Source organism: Trachinotus anak, unplaced genomic scaffold (genome assembly GCF_046630095.1).
Source record: "Trachinotus anak isolate AG129_WGS33_773 ecotype Australia unplaced genomic scaffold, CSIRO_AGI_Tana_v1 ptg000002l, whole genome shotgun sequence".
NCBI classification, from domain to species: domain Eukaryota; kingdom Metazoa; phylum Chordata; class Actinopteri; order Carangiformes; family Carangidae; genus Trachinotus; species Trachinotus anak.
This window is the reverse complement of record NW_027273853.1, coordinates 6,342,282-6,362,500: the sequence shown is the minus strand read 5'-3', so window position 1 is coordinate 6,362,500 and position 20,219 is coordinate 6,342,282. Positions and strand designations below refer to the sequence as shown.

The following is a 20,219-nucleotide window of genomic DNA, read 5'->3' as shown; positions in this document are numbered from 1 at the left end:
TGTGAGAGCAGCACTGTGAACCTGTTCCACAGTGACTGGTACACTTTCACAATAGGTGAAAAATATTGTGCTCAAAGAGACTGCACATCTGAGACTGTGACAATAAGACCAAATTAAAAAAAAAAAAAAAAATTCAACAACCCTTGCAGCTGCTCTCCCTGCTTATCTAGTTCAAAAGACACCTACAAAGGACAACAGTGACTCGTGAACAACTGCCTCCCTCCCCCTCCCATCAAACAGCTACAATGATCCAAGGCAGTTTCACATACGTGCCACCCGGCTTCAGGCTTCGATGTACCAAGGCAGTAGCATCAAGTGGAATGGCAGACGGGTCTTATGAAAACAACATAATTGCCGTCCCGGGTGAAAACTCTCAGCACCGTGTCATCGTAGCATTATGTAGGCATCATGGCCTCACAACTGGGAGCTAATAAACACCTTGTCAATGCAGTAGGTGTCAGCTGTACACCCAGGATGAGCGTCTCTAAGAGACACGCTAACACGTCTCAAGTCAGCATTAGCCTGCTCACTAACACTACTGGTCATTTAGTGTGTTGTGAGAAGGCAAGCCTGTGATCAGTCATCATGCACTAACATCATGGTCCACACCATCGCCACCCACTCCGTCTCGACTGCTCCTCTGCCTCAGTCTGCCGACAGATCTGTGGTGAAGCTGATTTCTTTCACCAGTTATTTGAATGCTGCACACACTCTCTTAAGTCTTGTCTTGTTGGTTCGGCTCTTCCTTTCTTCCTTTCTTCCAACTTGTGATTAAATTACAAACATGCCAAGATGTAACTATAACATATATTCAGTGAAATATAATGCTGTTATAAGAAGCATAATTTTCCTGTGACATCTGATACTCTATACTGTATCATACCCACTATGTAGAGGTTTAGCTTATTGCAAACATTGATCAACGTGTTGGAATTCGATATAGCATGTCAACAGCAGCATTGTGTTGTGGGATGGAGGGGTGGTGGTGCTGTGCTCTTTGCTACATGTGTGCTACAGCCTACTGCAGGGCACGGAGGTGAATCCTATTGACTCCTCGTAGATAGCCAAAGTCAGCAGCCGCACATTTGTTTAATGAAGGCAACCAGAGAGTCTGGACAGGAGTGGATCACACACTCGAGCAGCCTCTTAGCCGTTGCAAGGCAGCCATGATTGAGTCTGCAGCATCCACAGTCATCAGAGAGATCAAGCACATCAACACCTCACAACCTCCCCCCAACCCTCTCCAAAAAACAGGATTTTTAAGCCAGTTAGTGAAATGTAACACACCTATACGCCTATAGGCATCCATCGTGATGGATTAAGGAAAAACATTCAATGTGACAAGGTCACTCTAATCACTGCTGAGTGCCACAAACAGCTTAGAGACCAAACAGAGGGACACTCGGTTTTCTGAGGGAAAACACAAAAGTCAGGATGGGTTATAATACCCCCCCCCCCCCCCCCCCCCCCCCCCCTCCATCCACCGCCCCACCCCCTGTGCCACACCCTTGCCCCTGTATCTATGTGATATCTCAAAGTGTATCTATCATCATCAGATAAAGCCGAGAGGCTGCTGCTGCTGGAACTACGGGAGGCTGCCCCTCTCTATCTGCCTGTCCGCTCCCTCCGGCTATTTATAACCAACAGAGCTACAGCACTTTATGAATGTCCGCAGGCACAGCATCACACAGTCTTCTGATACTCTGCCGCAACTGTTTTTGGTGTGTCATTATAAGAGGCAGAGCTGGGGCGAAAAAAAAAAAATCAGGGGCCACAGCCATATATTCTCTGCAAATGCTGCCGTGAATAACAAACAACAGACGGCGTGTGGCACCGTCAGCACACAAGTTTCATCCTGTGTCCTGCGTGTAGTCGCAGTGTAGGCTATATATAGATCCCACGACCGTTGTCTTGTTGAAAACATTCAAAAAAAAAAAAAAAAGAAAATTCCCAAGTCGTTTCTGAGGATCAATAAAATGCAGCAGGAGCCTGGCTTGCTTTCATACGCTGCCCATTTAACAGATAGCCATCTTTGCAGATGAATAAAATGGCATATGGGGAGGATCACGACGAAATGTTATCTCAGCAGAGCCTATACGTGGTCAAACAAAGGCTAGATTAAGATAACATTTTGCAATTCACACCCTCCCCACACACACACACACACACACACACACACTCCCAATTTTCTCTCACACTTATGATACACACACACACACACACACACACACACACACACACACACACACACACACTCCCAATTTTCTCTCACACTTATGATACACACACACACACACACACACACACGCACTCACATTCGCGGGACAATTAAATTTGATTAATGGCTTAAGCCTCCGTCCTCCCAGACAGGCACACACACACACACACACACACACACACACACACAGAAATTACCAGAAATAAAGATCAGACAGTCAAAATGCGCATCGATAACAAATCTATAAACGAATTTGGAGTGGTGGAATAGATGCAGCTTTACCTGCAGAGGACGCGCCTAACCACACTCAAGTGCCCGTTTGCTTTTCTGTCCTGTCAACCGATTCTGCCCTAATCATCATCGCGGACTTGGAGGAAGATCTTTCGCCGATTTGACACCGGAATAAGCTCCGAGGAGTTTCAGCAAAGCCTCTGGCATGAACCGATGCCGCCGGTGGCACACCAGAATTCACATATTTGCGGGATGTTTCCTTCAAAGTAGCCCCGGAGAGACCAGGGCTTAGCTGCATTCTGGATATCCGCCTCTCTGAAATCTTGGCCTCAGCCTGACATTAAACTACAGCGACATAAGCACAGTAGAACAGTAGAAAACAGACCCCCCCCCCCCCCCCCGCCTTTTTTTTTTTTTTTGTTTTTGCTTTCTTAATCAGAGACTCACCTGCTGTAGGCTTCACTGCTTCCGAGCATCCTTTCGCATTTCTCCCCGACGGCAACTCCCAGCCACCAAGACTCAAATTAAGACGCACTCTCTCAAGTCCATCGCCTTGAAAGACAGCTCGAAACAAAAAACACGACGGCGGGGGAAACAACAGCCAAACAGCCAGTCGCTTTCTGCAGATTTCCACTGAGTTTCTCCACAGCGGCAGCAGCTCGGCTCTAAGATGACAGCTGTAGTTAAAGCAGGCAACCCACACGCACACACACGCACACACACACATACATACACATACACACATACAGCGCGCGATGCTCCCTCGGTAATGGGACTCCCTGTGCGTCCGCGCCGGTCCGAGGACGAGTGTGGGCTATAGAGACTGAAGAAGGAATGCAAATGGCAGGTAGAGAGAGAGAGAACAACTCCCACGCACCGCTCCCCCGATCGCCGGCGCTCAGCTGTCGCTCCGTGACGCGGTCTCTCCAGCAGCCGCACACTCAGCCCTGCGCGACTGGCTGTCGTCAGGAGCTCAGGCAACCCGCCTGCTGGAGGGAGGAACGGAGATGATCGGCGGAACGCACTCTACCCGGTGTCCTACTGAAATGTGTGTGTGTGTGTGTGTGTGGTAAAACTGTGTGTGTAGCCTCGGTGTGTGTGTGTGTGTGTGTGTGTGTGTGTGAGTTTGATCACCATACGCGTGCAGTCTGTTTATTTGCTGGTTTTATTTCAGACTCCGCGCGTTTTGATAACCAGCCTTTTTTTTTCTGTGTCCAGATTTGTCTGTCCAGATTTCACACCCCCCCCCCCCCCCACACACACACACACAAAAACGTACACACAAACACCCCACAGATGACACATTTCAAGACATGAGAATGTCCAGAGGATGGACCGAAGTAAAAGAGCTCACATTACCCTCGCAACATGCAAATGCTTCACCGCCAAGCTGCTGGCAAATAAAGAAATAAAATCAGATTTAAGTCTCTGAGACTGGAGTGCAGACAGAGAGGGGAAGGGGGGGTAAGGGGGTCCATGAGAAAATAGCAGTTCCTCTTTTGAGGGCCTGATGGCACTGTGGGCTTCAGATACAGCAGACAAACACACACTGGCATTCAGTTCCAACACAGTCTCTTCCACTGGAGTATGTTGTCTAATACATATCTGCTCCTTTGCCTGTGATTTTATATGTACTCTCAGGCACAGTCAGTCAGACACTGCAGAATAAATATTCTATGGATGTATATTGTCCAGTCAGCTGTCATTTCATCTTTCATCTTTAATGTCATTCTAAAGTGAGAGATGATCCGATCGTTGTTACATGTTACAGTGAAGCAGTTTTAACTGTATCTTAAGTCCATTTCAGCAGTTGCAGGATGGGACTCATTTGTAATCCGTGCCCATGCTTAGCCCAGGATTGTGGGAGGACAAGCAAATCAGATGGATTCCTGATACTGTAGGTGTTTGTTAACACACTATAGCCTCTGCTCAACCGTGAGAGGCCCCATTTAGTCATTAGCCTGCTGCACAACGTAGGGGGTGAGGGCGGGGGTTATCTCAGTTGTGGAAGAAGAATTCAATACAAGCAGTACAGATAATTCTCTTTAAAGGTAAAAGTATTTGTATTCGTTAATTTCGACGTTTTGAAAGATAAGAGGAAGACAAGAAAGTTGTAATATGATTTAATCTCTAGATTTCAGGCCAGTCACAACACATATCATGCGAACACATTTTAATATTAATGTAAGATATCAAGGAAGGTTTTAGTATTTTGAGACTGTCCTGTAAAAAAAAAAGAGCCCATAGGTCGTCCGTGCAGCAGGTTATATGACCCATAGTTACGTTTTGTTGTTAGGCAACATCTCACTAATTGCATCTATTATTATTGTTACCATGACAACAAAGATCGTGAAATGTTGAGGAAGTAGTAACGACCTTTTCCTCAAACTTAACCAAGTAGTTTTAGTGCTTAAACCTAACCAAGCCATGACTGTTATCATAGTAACCATGGCGATGAAGACAGGTACACCAATCTCAGAACAGTCTGTGTGTTTATTTTTTGGGAGCATTTTGCTGCCTTTATTTGTATAGCACGGGAGAGAGAGGACCACAGGTCGGACTCAAACCCGGGCCGCTGTTGTTAGGACTAACCCTTTATAGTCCATGTTTTTATTATTGTAAGCATGACAACCAAGGCCTGGTAAGCCTGCCGCCATAGGGGTACTGTCTCAGCAGGTTATTAAAAACAAAGTGTGCATGTTCTCCTGGTGAGGAAAAAAGAACATAAGAGCTAGTGCTGTATCAACAGCTGACTCTGCTTTCCTGGTTTACTCACTTCTCCCTAACAGACATGTAGTTTCCTCTGCAGTGAGCAGTAAATTCAGATTTCAGATTCATAGTAATCATCATTACTTTCTGTCAACACTAAGTGTGTTTCCATCCATCAACTCTTAATATTCACATTGCATTGATTCCCATTTTATTTAGCAGATTTTGCAAAATGTCATACATAATATGCACTGCATTGCATTGTGGGATTGCTAGCAAAAACACTGCTTATGTCATTTTATTGTGGAAATATCTGAGGACACTATACATAGAGGATGAATTAATACTCACGTGTATGTAGCATATGTATTTAATGGATTTATGTTGCAGGTGTTGTTGCAGTGTCCGCAATCACACAAGCTTCTTTTTGTTTACTAAATTAAAAATGTTGCATGTACAACCTTTAACACCTTGTTGATCTCTGGGATGATAAAACATATATCTTCGAATATCTTAAATGATATGCTCAAAAAAGTATTTTATCATCCATTTTGTGAATGCTCAGTGTGAAATACAAAATCCTTTCAATCATCTACATCAGCTATTAGAAGCATATGATCCTTTAGATTTATAGATGTTTCATAATGCTAATGAGTGATTAAGTATTTTCCATGTTATTTTAATCAAGAGGACTTGTATGCAGTCAAGTGTGCAGAGCTCAAAAAACAATGGGATTAACATTGCTGATACCTATATGACACCAAAGAGCTTTGGATCTTTTTACATTAGTTAAGTCCTTAGACTGTAAATAAAGATGGACGTAGCCTCCGTGACATCACCCACAGGTTTCTGAAGAGTGATTCTGAAGCTCAGAGTGGGCCGCTCCGCTTCATTTTTCAGCCTCTGAGGTTGGTGCTTGGTTACCGCTAACCTGTAAGTAACAGCATCGGTAGTTACCTCTGTTTAGATTAAATATAAAAATTGTTTTACTTTTTGACAGATCTTTAATAGGCTCACATGAGTCTCCTAAATGAAAGGTATGTGTCGAAAATGAGCCAAAAACTGTTAGCGGAGTAACAGGACTCAGGTCTTAAAATTCAAATTACATGTAATCTTCATGAACTAACACTCTCATCACATGTATGTTTGAGCAAAGTTTTCAGCCCCAGCCCTCAACAGAGAAAATGCCAGAATAGTGTTTGTCTGGCAGTGTTTAAATGTGTCTCTGTCCTTCTTGCATCCTCAAGCTTCTCAGCACAGACCCTCTGAGCAACTTAAACCACTCAGGCGTCACAGCTACATGTGAATGTCATCAGCATCAGTTCACGCATGGCCAGGGCACTCTTGCTATAAGTACAGGGCATTTTCTCTGTATTTTAGAGCTGCTTCCTTCTGCCTGGCTGTGAAACCATTCCTTAAGGGGGTACGCAGGCTCTTTCTTTCCAGATCACTACACTAGTACTGACCAGATCCAAACTCCGATACAGAGGTAACTCAACAGCGACTTTAGACTAAAAGTCAGTTGACATGATATTTCCGTACAGACATGACATTAAATATTAAACTGTTCAAATAAGTTTAAAAAGTTTTATTGTTGCTTGGAGAGATGTTTTGTCTGGGCCAGATGTGACACATTCATCAACCGGTTCTTAATCTTTTATGTCTAAAAGCTAATGAACCAACCATTATCCACATATTATGTCAAATGTGTCAACAGTGTGTTGCTGGATGAATAAAACCAAGAGAGAGTGAGATTAAAAAAAAAACCAAACAGCTTTGACAGGATGGACTTCACGGCAGGGAGGAGAGAGGCTGAGTTCATGGTCGCTCATGGTAGCTCTGCCTGCCTCGCCTCCATCCTCGCTACCCTGCTAAGAGCTGCACACAACAACAGAGGTAACAATGGATACCTAGTGACGCCATGGGCTTTGAAAGCATCCCTTCAATAATTAATTTGTTCTGCTGTGTTCCTCAACACTGGCACGCATGCTAGGCCTTAATCTCTTGTTATGCTGCGAGTGAGGGGTGTCTGTCACACGGACAGTCTTGACTCTGAAAGATAAATGGCTCCGTGATGAGAGGATAAAATAGCCATTCGCTTATTATGATTGAATCGGTGACCCCGTTATTCAGGAGGTAAATGGTTCTGCATACTAAGCCGCAGTTTAACCGTATTGATTAGCCTCACTTTCTAATAGCCATCAATCCTGTTCTGATATCAGTCGTCACTATAACACAGCCGAACCGAAGCGAGATTCAGCCACATTTCCAACCAAAATCACGAAAAGTGTCTGGAACAGAGAAGAGATTCCACTTCAGCTTAATTCATTTTCCTCTCTTTGCCAAATTAAATTCTGGTGTTCAGAATGAATGTTTGTTCCCCACAGTAGGTGACAAATGGAAACTTAAGAGTGAGGTCCAAATTGTCTTCTACATGAAAAGAAAGCAGAATTCACCCCGTGCATGTTCCTCTCCCCCTAAGGTATCTTCTCTATTAAAACATGACAGACTGGCTATCACCGTGATTTGCAGATGTGAGCGCATTGCAGATGTTTTTCCACCAATTTCTGCATTTTGACTAAAATATGTAATATTCAATAAATTACCAGTACATTTTGTTCTGAGACACATCAGGAATAGCACAGAGAAGGATTGCAAAGCACAGCAGACACTGAAGCACCAACACTCAGCTGCACTCGACCACTTTACAACACTTATGATGTATCTGTATCGTAAAGGGGTGAGGACAGAAAAGTCCCTGTGAGGGTGGGATGACATGAGAGATGCGAAACCATTGACGATGGTGTGTTTCTCACTCACATTTCAACTGTATTTTACACAAAGTGTCTTATCAAAAAAAAAAAGTTTTTAACTTTTGTGGTGTGAGCGTGCAGTGTGCACCACGCTGTGACGGCAGCCCAATCAAAGCATTGTGCAGTTTTTCTCTCAGCACATGATTTGGATAGCTCTTGATTAGAGAGGAAGTTAGCCAAAACCCCCCTGCTGAAAACAAACACAAAATCTGCTCTATAGAAAGCGGACCCCCCTCCCCTATTAAATAAATATTTCAACTTCCAAACAAAATGAGATGTTTTTTTTGTCCTTTTCATCAGCATGTGTAACAGACACAGTGCCTTCTCTGTACTCAGTTAAGCAATAGATTACACCCCGTAGCATTGCTCCAGACTGTATAATATGGACATATAGAGATCCTATACTTTGTATTTGTGTTTACTGTGGCTCCAGGAACATGGAGGCTGCCAGTCACTGATTCAAAGCAGAGAAATACAACAGAAGACCTGCTTTCTATTCTGTTCAGCACTACGGACATAACCAGATCCAGGAGGATGGGTCCGTTGTCAAATGAATGTCATGTTCTTTATTTGCAGCAGCACAGTCAGAACCCCAAATACATTAAAATCAAATTATTTGACATCCTGTTCTGAATTTATCCCAGTTGACAACAACAGGGACAGCCTCTGTTCCTGCAGCAACAACTCACACAGGAGGAGGAAAAACCCAGATGCTCTGCTCACAGGTGTGAGAGGGTTATGCTAAATCTGTCCGGATTGGTCGTGTCAGTATTATTATGGTTTTTCCAAGGTCTCCCGCTTTCAAATATATTCATGCCTGGCAGGTGGTTGTCAAAGTTGGAATCAGGCGACTGATGCGGGCACTTGGTGCAGAATTCATATTATAAATGTACAACACTTCTAATTGTTTGATTGGAAATTCAAAGGCATTCTTGCACTTATGCCAATGTGTTAACATGAGCATGAATGTGCCTGCTGCTGATAGCTTTTCAATCAAGAGATATGAAAGCATGAAAATTGCAAGTATCATTCTAAAATGCGCAAAGGTCTCACTGGTTACATTAACACCTGAATTAAAAACTTTCACTGGCAGTTTGCACAGCACGATCAGTCTGTCTCTCTGAGCTCTGCCCCTTGTGGCCTTTTTTGCACTAGCTCTCTAAAAGCCTGTGTTTCACCACCATCATGCAACATGTATATCCCTCTGACCTTTAAACTGAATATACTTTGCTGGCACAGGCGCTTATTACATTTCTGAACTGCACTTGCTTCCTTGTGGGTTTTCCTGGTAAAAAACACAGAGTCTTTCTGCCTCTCTCGACTCCCACTGAATGAACACAGGCAGACAAATGTGAAGATTTCCTGTGTGACACATCCTCTGTCATTTTTGTGTATCAAATCTACTTCACACTATCAGTCTGCATACAGACGGGCAAATTAATTGGAGCCTTACTGGTTTTGCTGAATGAAAACACTATTGTATTCACAGGTAAAAGTAGCTATGCAATTGCCTTCCTGTGACATGAAATGAAGGTGTGTAACTTCAGTCATCACATTTTCTTTCTATGGTTTTTAAACCTAGTTTCTGTATTTCAACATTAATGTTTTCATTCTAGTTTAAGTTCTGTCTCAGAAGAACAGAAGAACTCTTCACACATCATCAGAGAGGCAGGTGCATAGGAACAGGATGAATGGATCTGAAGTAGTAGTTCTGAGACTGAAACTTTACAAAGAAATAGATTATTGCAAGTTAGACAGTGTGCAGCATTTTTTGTTTGCTCTTTTATTTTCTGCAAAAGACATAAAAAGAAATAACATAAAGGACAACATGCTTTTCCAACATGATAAACATGGAGACAAAAGCCATTTATGCATCTTTGCATTAAAAGGCCAATATATTTGCAGAATGCATTAAAAACATATGATAATAGAAAGAATTGGTATTTGATGCTTTATATATGTAGGAAAGCAACATGTATACATGTATTGTAGTCTTATACCAATAGGTCCAGAAGCTGTAGAGGAGAGAATTTACATAATTCCTTACAAATAGCCTCTCACACACACACGCACACACACACACACACACACACACACACACATACATTGACTCAACTCATTGTCACTCACTCTCACCCTCGCAGTTGTTCATTTGCCCTGACTTGTATTATTGTGCTGCTATGTGAAATGCCTGGTGCAGTGAAAATGGAAAGCAGAGTATTTGGCGAGGTTGGAGGGGAAAACTACCCTCAATGGGCTTTGAATTGCCAAGGTCCTGAATAAGCATTGTAATATGGGCTTGCAGGCAGCAACCAAATGCACAAGGAATAGGATGTGGCATTACTGACATCTGGTTTTATCCTTGCAAACGCATAACCCACACAAATACAGACTCAAAATCCAGCCGTCATACACACTAATAACGTCCTCTCATACTGTAAGGGATATTGTTCAGGGACTGCACAGGGTTTGGTTGGGTTAGGTCGTTTTTGGTTTTGCAATATGACATCCTTGGATAAAAAGCTATTTAAATGTCAGGCAGTTCAAATCCGTAATGTTGCAAAGGTTTTGAACCAACTTGATAATGACAGTCATCAAGATCATGAAAGTCTGTTTGAAACAGTGGCAGTACACCAGGGGACAGTCTTTGTGATGGTTTTAAAGATGACGCAGTATGCACAGTGAGCAGCTGACTATCCAGCATCTAAGTACCCATAATTGTGGCAAAGAAAACTCCTCAAGGTTATTTTACAGTGACTTTTATGCAATAGCTTGATTGGCAAAGCCTACAAAAGAAGTCTAAACTAAGCTTGTTGGTTACTAAAAGACTAAGGCTAATGTTGCACTGAAAATCACCAACTGATATCAGATTGTTAGGCGTACTCAGCCCACTGTATAATGAAGAATAAATACTTCAATGGACTTTCCACCCAAGTGACATTAACAAATATTTATCCTCAGTTTTAGAGGGATAAGAAGAGGCTTATTCACACCTTATTGCAGCAAATTGGAATAGCTCTGTTAGGCCAGTGGTCATATGAGCAGCACTTTGTCTTCAGTGGTTTAGATTTCCCACAAAACAATTGGCAGGTTGCTGCTCTCTCATAGCCACTCAGCCTCAGTGCTGTGCAAGAAAGACTGCAAAGAAAAATGACTATCCCATGCCACTTGCACACACTTGCTTTGGGCGGACTATCATCCCCATTAAACTAATAACAGTTAGCTTCTTATCTCACAATGTCTTGGCAAAGTCACTTCCACCCTTGAACAAAACACAATGTCTTTGAATGCTGGAGTTTAATCTATCTCTGAGGCCCAAATGAGACTATATAATCCTCTGCAATTTGCCTTCTTGTATTCTACATTATCACTGATTTCTACCATATTTTTAGTACACAAATTCCTCATATTGGGGACATTGATGCTGCCCTTCAACTTCCTGAGCAGACAGAACTGAATTGTTTTGTACAAACATCAAAGGAGTTGCATTCAGATCCTGATGCAGGTCTTCTCACAACAAGAACATTTCAGTTAAATGTTACTTTTTTAACATTCTAGCATAATTATTTAAAGTTGCATTAAACATATTTGAGCCACTGACGATCAGTGGCTATGCTTCAGGTAATCTCTTACATCTAGAACACATGGTCAGTCAGCCAAAAGTGACAGACCAAAGGATGACAAGGCAGATTATGTTCCTCAACAGAGTTCAGTCCATGAAAAAGTTCCTGTAATAACAGATCACTTGTTTCTCTAATGCTATTTGGTCATGGAATAGTGACTGAAACAGAACAAAATATCTTGCTAGTCCATGAATTTGATAACAGGTGCAGTAAGAGTGCTTCATCTTTAGTATGCAATACATTTTCTCAATCTCATTAGGATGAGTTTTACAGTTCTCTCTAAGAGAACTGAGAATTTAGTACATTAACAAGACTGAACACATCATAGTCAATGATCAATTTCAAGTACAACAGAGCACCCTGTTTAGCCATGACACTCAAAAGGCATAACAACGGATGTTCATCTTTATGCCCTGAGAATAAGGAAAATGACACGAGGCAGTGTATTAAAGATCAGAAATATAAGACAAAGTATCATCTGCATATAACAACGAGTGGTGGAGTGCATGTGTGGAATACATCAAGAGAACTGTAAAGGTGTAAATGCTTGACCCCTAAAGTGAGGTAATCCGGTGGCTCTGTTATGCTCTGAGGGGCATTTTGCTGCCACGTTATGGTTCCAGTCATCCCCTAAGAGGGAAGGGTCACTGCAAATCAGTACAAAGCTGTTCTGAGTGATGACCCAACACACCATCTTGGACCAACATGTTCAACAACGCTCTCCACTGCCATCATCAGTACACCAAATGAGGGAATATACTTTGGAAGAATGATGTTCATCCCTCCAGTAGAGATCAAGAGACTTGTAGAATCAGTCAATGCCAAGGAGCAATGAAGCTGTTCTGGCAGCATGTGGTGGCCCAACACCTTACTAAGACACTTTATGTTGTTTTTTCCTTTGTCACCTGTCTGTAGATATTTCAGTATATTTCCAGTATCGTTTCAACTCAAGTTAAAAGCAACTTTTCAGTTCCTATAAGCAGTGTCAGCCTTAAAAGAGTAATTCAGCAGTTTGGGTAAAATGGATCTTATTATATCAACATTGGCTGACAGTTCCTGGAGGGTGCTGCCTAAATCAGGATATTTGGCTGTTGGCATTGAGTCCTAAGGGTGTTTAAATTCTTGTTGACTAAAAAGAGCATCCAAACTATCGGCTTAGATGGCAGACAATGATGCAAAACATTATTTTTGTGCCATCGCCTTGAGAGTCACAGAAGTATAATTTGGAATAAAGACTTATGACACATTATTTGCCTGTCAAGTTACTGTGAATAACTCAGCATGTTTAATTTTGACACGGTCAGCAGAAGAAAAACTTTGACTTTTTTTATGGCTCGTTGCCACCAACCAAACAAGTTTTTCTGTACTCTTATAAAATGTATGTTGTGTTCTTGACAAATGGATTTAATGGACTTTTGTGATGATTATTTCAAACTTGTAAACTGTCTCTGTCTGTCACCCTCTAAAAATGTAACTTTCTGAGATTTTCAAAGTGGTTGCTGTTCCTCTGAAGTTTTAAAGGTGGAAGGAAGTATGGCAAATACTTCATTTTAAAATGCCCAACACACAGCTGCTCCAAGGCATATATGACCAACATGGCTGCTTAGTTGCTTGCACCCTGTAAGGCCTGGAATATACTTGCTGTTTGACCAAGCATTCGCATACGTAATGGCTGCATTGTGAACAAAAACTTGCTTCAGCATGATGCAGCTACAACATGTGATACTTGAGATCTCCACTTGGGGGAAGACCACAGGAATCAGACCCAGAGTCATAAATAAAACTGGTCTTGCATACTCATGTAAATAAACAACATGGCAACACTGGAAGAGGTCTGTATTTTGATTTTGCTGCGATCGCAGCAGACAAAAAGACAGTGGTGCTAACATAGCCACCATTTTGTTGACCTTATCTGACCTTCTGACCTCACGGTCACTGTACTTGCACGACTGCCGCTAGCGTTCATGTCGATATTGCATCATGCGTACGCCTAGCGTAAATTTTGGCGACATGCACGACTGGTGCACCAAATGAACGCAGGATACACATGGCAGCCACGATGCATATGTGTACGCGTTGTTAAAAGCAAGTATATTTCAGGCTTAAATCTTTATGTCCAATGGCAACCTTTACCAAAAGCAAGACAATTTGCAGCTGTACTCTATTAATGGTTACACCTCATTATGTATTTGTACGTGTTTTGCTGTTGGTTTATCAGATAAAATAAATGAGACAACTGCATTTACAAAGCCACTGATTTATCAGTTTAAACCTCTATGTTGGTGGTGGAAGAATTCAACCATGATCAGCCCAGGCTCCAGGACACATTACATTGTATTGATGTATGGTAGACATAGTCAAAATAAATAAATCAAGATTTAAATGCTAAATGCATAAACCTCCCTTGGGGAGGACACAAACTTTCACTGTCAAATTCACACCCAATTTGTAAGTAGTTTTTTTCACCACTTGATGTTGGTTATATGGAAGTATTATAGTGGTCAACAATTCTAGATGCTATTTAAAAAAGCCATTTGAGTTTTCGTTTTGCCAACAAAAGAAATGTGACAAATGTATTTCCCTACAGACAAGCTATTACGAGCAGCGCTTTGGCCTAAGACCCCTGCAGATATTCTGCTCATGGCCTCTGAAACAATGGCCCCATTTTTATTTATTTATTTTTTCATCTGCAGGGCACCATCCATCGCCAGGGCTACTCGCCTGTCATCTTGCCGCACAGACAATGGCTTCCTGACATGTGAGCTCCTTGTAAAAGATGTTGCCACCCTTTGATCTCTGTGCAATACAGACCCACACACAAAAGTGTGCACGGTCAAACTCATAGTCACCACAAACATGTGAGCACATGAGCACACAAATACGCACACACACACAGAAATCTAATCTGGCCCTGGATCAAATCCCATCCTTTTGTTTTTCAGACAGTAAAGGAGGGTGAGGGAGTGGTATTGGGAGTAGTGTACACTGGTAAAGTAATCACTATTGCAAGTGGTTTTGGGGTCACCCCCACTCTGCACCAACACCGCACCATTCCAGAGGGTAGAGAGATTTCAATCACTTTATAACTGCCACCATGGCTTTAGTAAATTGTTGACAGCCAAATCCATGTCAATCCGTTGAGTGATTGCATGCTGCGAAAGGTCTAATCTCATTTTCTCTTTAGCTTCTGACTGCCTGTAAATGAACAGACATAGAGTTTAGGTCTTCAGTGAATTCCCCCCTATATGATGCTGTGCTTCATCATACAGCAAGAGCATTGTATGAGCTGAAAATGAGTTATTAGTCATCATTAAAGCCTCCAAAGCTTTAGGGACCTTTAGTTAAGTACTTAGTAGTAAAAACTATCCATTGTGAAAACCGTCACTTCTTTCAACTGATACATGCAGGACTGGTCTTACAGCATAAACACAATTTGATGAAGTCACTTCACAAAGGCTTCTTATAAAGATGTAGATGGTCACTGTTCATGGATTTTGCTGATGTAACATATATAAAAATGCTTATAGAAGCCCAGTGCCTCTGGCTTATTTTCCAATGCCTGCACTCTTAATGCTATTCATGCATTCAATATTGTCACTAAAATGCATGAGTCATGGAAAAATTATGAGGCAATTTATATGAGCTGCATTGCTTAAAAAACAGACATAAAAAGGGCTATTTCATATAAAAACCCAAACTAGTGAATTCCAAGAAAAGTGTTGAGTAAGTTTTGTATAATATAACTGATTATAATGACACCTGCCTTCAACACTCTCTTTTGAAATGAATAAGCAGTTGTGGCAACAAAAATAAATACCAAACAAAACAAAAAAGGGAGACATGCACAACCAGAGCCCATTTTAGTATAGCTTTTGATGAATAATGTGAGGAAAAGCATATACCTGAAATCCTTTAGTAACAGTGTGCAAATAACTGCCTATTCAGCCACATTCACAGCTGCCCCAGGGGAACCTTGTCAGTGTCTGCTCTGTGATTCAGTGCTGTTTGTTCTGTTTTGTGTAACATAGATTCACTCATCCTATTCCTCCAGTATTTATCAGTTAGTCCATATCATCTTACTCCGCACTGTACATAGAAGATAAATTGATGTATTTATGCATAAATATCATCACTTTGTCCACACAAACACTGGAATGCAAAGTCTTATATCATGTTATTATCAAATCTAAGTTGCACCCTCCCCTCTTGAACATGACAAACTGTCTTCAACACACTGAAACCGTTTGTCATTTGCTGCACATTAGAGCTCCACTGGGGCATCAAAAATCCATTACTTTTTTAAAATCATTTGTTTTCATAGCAGAACATTTTTGTACTAAGCAAATGACAGACAGCTTACTTTTTTAATCCCTCACACATTTCACAGTGAAAATGTCTGAGCTTGCACAAAGTTAATGGCTCGAATCTGATGCCTCGTTTGACCAAGGTGGTGACTTGGACCAAGAATGTTCCCACACACACCATGAACTCTAATGCATTGATTGGATGTCTTATGGATCTTTCATGTAGCAGCATTTTTATGCCAGACAGTCATCGTCATCTGAGGCATTATTTTTTTGGGCTGTTTGTTCATCTGTCGCTGAAATCAAATATAAACAAACAATAAAGCATAAATAAATAGCTGTGTATTGCTTCTATTCTCCTCTGTTTACACACTGCTGGACATATAGTCATCCACATTCGTTGCTAAGCTGGCAGTACAGTTAAAACTAAATTAAACTACTATATTCTAAAAGGTAAAATAGTGGGTTTGTGACCATAATGCTTGCAGCTACATTGCCTGTAGCGCTGGGTAAAAACTAAAGAATGACTCTTTTTACAGATTCTTCTGGGTCTGCAGTGTTTTGTTCTGCTCCCAGTCAATATACCCTCCCACACTCCTAACAACAACCCTCACCTTCTGCCACTTACTTGTAGCATCTGTATAAGCTGTAACTACACACTGCCAGTGATCACAATAAAAGAATTGCAGTATAAATTCACTATATACTGTCGGGTTAGCATTGTGGGTGGTAACATGTCTCCCCTCTGAGCTTACGAATCTGTTCAGTGGTCTAAATAATCATCTCCCTCCTGTGTTATCACCTTTAAGCCATTGCTGATGTCATTTTTGTCACAACAGTAGATTTCACTCTCCACCCTCAGATACTCATGTGCAGTCACACCGCGCAGTATTCGGCATCACATAAGAGCCAAATTGGATATTGTTTCTAGTATACCGGACCCCTTAGGCTGCTGTTATGGAAATTTTACAATAATGGTAATTGGTGCAATGTGCCATTTAAGATTATGTAATTAAGGTTTACATCTTTATCTTTATTCTAGAAAATTATCTAAAGTCCTTGAGTATTTATTGTTTTGTTTTTTTTGACCTTGCTAGAAGTCTACCAGCCGCTATCTGAGTCTAGCGCAAAACAACATGGTGTATGGTTTATTATTCACAATTAATCATGTGAAGACAAAATCCACAGTTCTGTCTTGTTTGATTTACAGCAATACACGTTCCAGTGCGAACAACCCACTGTGATCTGTGGTCTGTCAGGGAGGCAGTCAAACAGAGCCGCATCTGCCAACATTCACTGGAAATGTTGAGAACACAAACCAGTAGATTTTACACAACTGAGAACAAGAGCCTCCTCTTTAATCACCCTGAGATCATTTTCTTTTACAATCTGGGGTCTTGTCAAGTGTTAAAAGCACAACCTTATTGACTTGAATGAACCCAATAAATAATAATTTGATAGTAGTTTTATTTTATTGATCTCCATAGAGCAATTAACTTCTTAGTCATCTGTATCTTCAGGCAGATCAGGGGTCATGATTAGATACAGGACATTATGTTAGTCGCCAGTTGCCACGAAACAGTCCAGATGCTCGCTGACCTTTCGGCTTGAACGCTTACCTTCTAACTGAGGGGAAGAAACTATTCACTTAGGCTCCCTGCTGCCTTCACTGACTCAAAAATGTCTGTCCAATAACTGTTTAGAAGAGCTAGATTAAATAAATTAACAAATTATATGCAAGAGCAGCATTTATCAGGTTGTAGACTTTCTTCATCTGTAGCAGAGTGTGGCTTTCAGCATACCCAGCTCTTCATGTAGGCTAGCTGTTGAGCTGTCAGTCAATATATTTAAAACATTCTCCTCACTTTAAAAGCCAAAGTTAATATTTAAACATATAACTTTTAGAGGAATCTTGCAGAGTTTCCTCTCCTATCAGAAACACTACTCAATAATATTGGCTTGCTTGTGTCATGATGCTATGTTTTACAAAGAAAAAAAAAAAAAAAAAAAAAGTAGGATGAAATCTGTTTTTGTAATGTTTTTTTCCCCCCAGCTTTGTTCAGGAAAGAGGATAGATACAGCTATGATACAACAGCAATTTCACAGGAGCACGGAGATAGGAGTTTCAGGAGAGCAAACAGGCAATAGCAAATAAAAACCATTTAACCTCTTCAACCTGTCTACCCTGTCGAGGCAAATGGCAAATACATAAATGTTTGGGCATATAAACGCAACTGCACGCACGCACACACAGACACACACACACACACACACACACACACACACACATAACCAAGCAAGCAAACTGTGGAGAGGCCAGATACAATATACAGCATATTGCATTCAGTTTGGCCACTGCATTGTGTCAGCAGAATCTCATTATTTCCATGCAGTTTCTGAGGCAATTATTAGGTGGGGAAAAGCTAGCTCTCCATTGGGTGGCTTTATTTGTTCCAGGGTTATGGCCATTTCTCAATGTGTGGCTCCGAGCAACATGCCAGTCCCCTTGTGGTGTATGTTTGAGGTTGTTTGTGTGTGTGTGTATTTGTGTGTCAGCGAACAGGTCTGGATGGATCATTATTAGCCATTTCAGTGTCGAAAAACCAATGCTGAAACGGCTGCTGGGACTTTACGTAAGTGACTTGGGGTCAAATGTCAAAGAGGGCTCTGCTTTTCTTTCATCTGGTAATTAGAGAGAGCTGAACTAAACCACACTGAGCAGAGCTAAGCCCGAAACAATACACACAGCTTCATTCTGACCCCCATCCCATCCCCAGGCCTCTGATGTATTAATTTCCTCACCATTCAGAGGGCTCAATACAGTCCAGTGTCAGAGGAGAAGATAATTTTCCCTGGTAGCGCTCACTTGTGGGGATGAGAATATTACTAACAACTTAATTGTAGACTTAAAATAAGCCCATCTCATATTATTCATAGAATAACATGCAGCTTATTGCACCAACAGTAATCGTGAAATACGCGTACGTTGATTTCATTGTGAGTCCTGCTGAGATGTGGCAGCTTCTAGATTGGATCTTTTGGAAACGGTTGATGTGATCAGTGAAATGTGCTGTGCCCACATGTTCCTTATCAACCCTGTCTCCTAGAGATGACGCTTCCATACAAAAGTGCAACAACAAATGCATTTGTAGGAAACACATTCGCTGGCTGGATTATGTTCAGAGGCGACCGATGTCTTGTATGAATGAAGCTCTGCGTTTATCTGCGGAGAAGGTGGTCGGGGTGCATGGTTTGCATACAAAGCGAATGACTGTCACACCAGACGCCAGGATTCACATCCAGAGTCCAGTCTGTGGTTCGAATTAGACAACAAAGGCGGTTTAATTAAAGTTAGGGAAAGATGAAAGGGGAGTGCCTAAACATAACCATAAAAAAAGTTTAGCAATGCTGTAATTGGATGCAATTGGATATTACACTGCAAGATTGGATATTTGGATGGAAAACAAATACTTCTGTAAATATTTTACTATTTAATTTTAAAATGACATAAATTAACTACAACTACTACAAAAATTATTCTGGTCGCAATTACATTTCCTACAAAACATATTTGTTGTTGCAGCATGGACGTCAACTGCAGAAAAAACAGAAAACAAGGTGAGAAAAAGAGCTCCCACTGTGGTTGTCCATTTAATTAATTTTATGCCAGCCACATGTTGTAATGTTAGCTGTCCTTGTATGCAATGCCTGCATGAAATGACTGAATGGTGCTCATGTTTATTCATGCAGTGTAACTGGGATCAGGATCTCTTTCTCGTCAATGGAAATTGGTTATAGTGAGAAGCTAATGGACATACAGCTGAGCCTGAAGTTGATGAAATAACAGAGGGATGACGAGGTCTATCTTTCAACAGGAAATGATCAGCAAAACACACAGTACATGCACACACAGTACTGAACTGTTTTCAGTCTGTCTTGCATTATTTTTGTTTTGTGGTTTATTAATGTTGAGCATAAACTGGATTAGCTTGTTCTTCTGAGTCTTTCTGCAGCACCATAACAAATTCATGTATTGTACCAATATTCACATATAATACCACTGCAGTTGGATGAAATCACAGGCCAGAAAAGTTTCCTTTGAGAAACATGTTGTGAAATGCACTTGGTTCCTTTAAGAACACAAAATGTACTTTGCATGACATTTGCATTACATTTGTACATTTTGCTTGGCTGTAACAGTCCGAGTGATTAATCCTGCTTTTTCACTTTTGTTGATGCATGGCATAGTGACATTAAGTGTATGATTTTCCCGTGAGTATATTGTTGGGAGGTCCTCTGTTCTGCTGTGTGACTTAAAGTA

The 20,219-nt window shown here is 41.3% G+C and overlaps 1 protein-coding gene across 3 annotated transcripts in view; it reads right to left on the bottom strand.

Annotated features, from left to right (window-relative positions):
- lingo1a (leucine rich repeat and Ig domain containing 1a) overlaps positions 1-20,219 on the bottom strand; it is a 132,949-nt gene that overhangs the window by 26,824 nt on the left and 85,906 nt on the right. Inside the window, exon 1 of one of the 3 annotated variants that reach the window (XM_071492774.1) lies at positions 2,897-3,486. The exons of 1 other annotated variant lie outside the window; for it this stretch is intronic. The gene's annotated coding sequence lies outside the window, so the exon portion shown is untranslated. Of the gene's footprint in view, positions 1-2,500; positions 2,811-2,896; positions 3,487-20,219 lie in introns of those variants that run through there. One more of the 3 variants, XM_071492794.1, reaches the window with a different exon arrangement.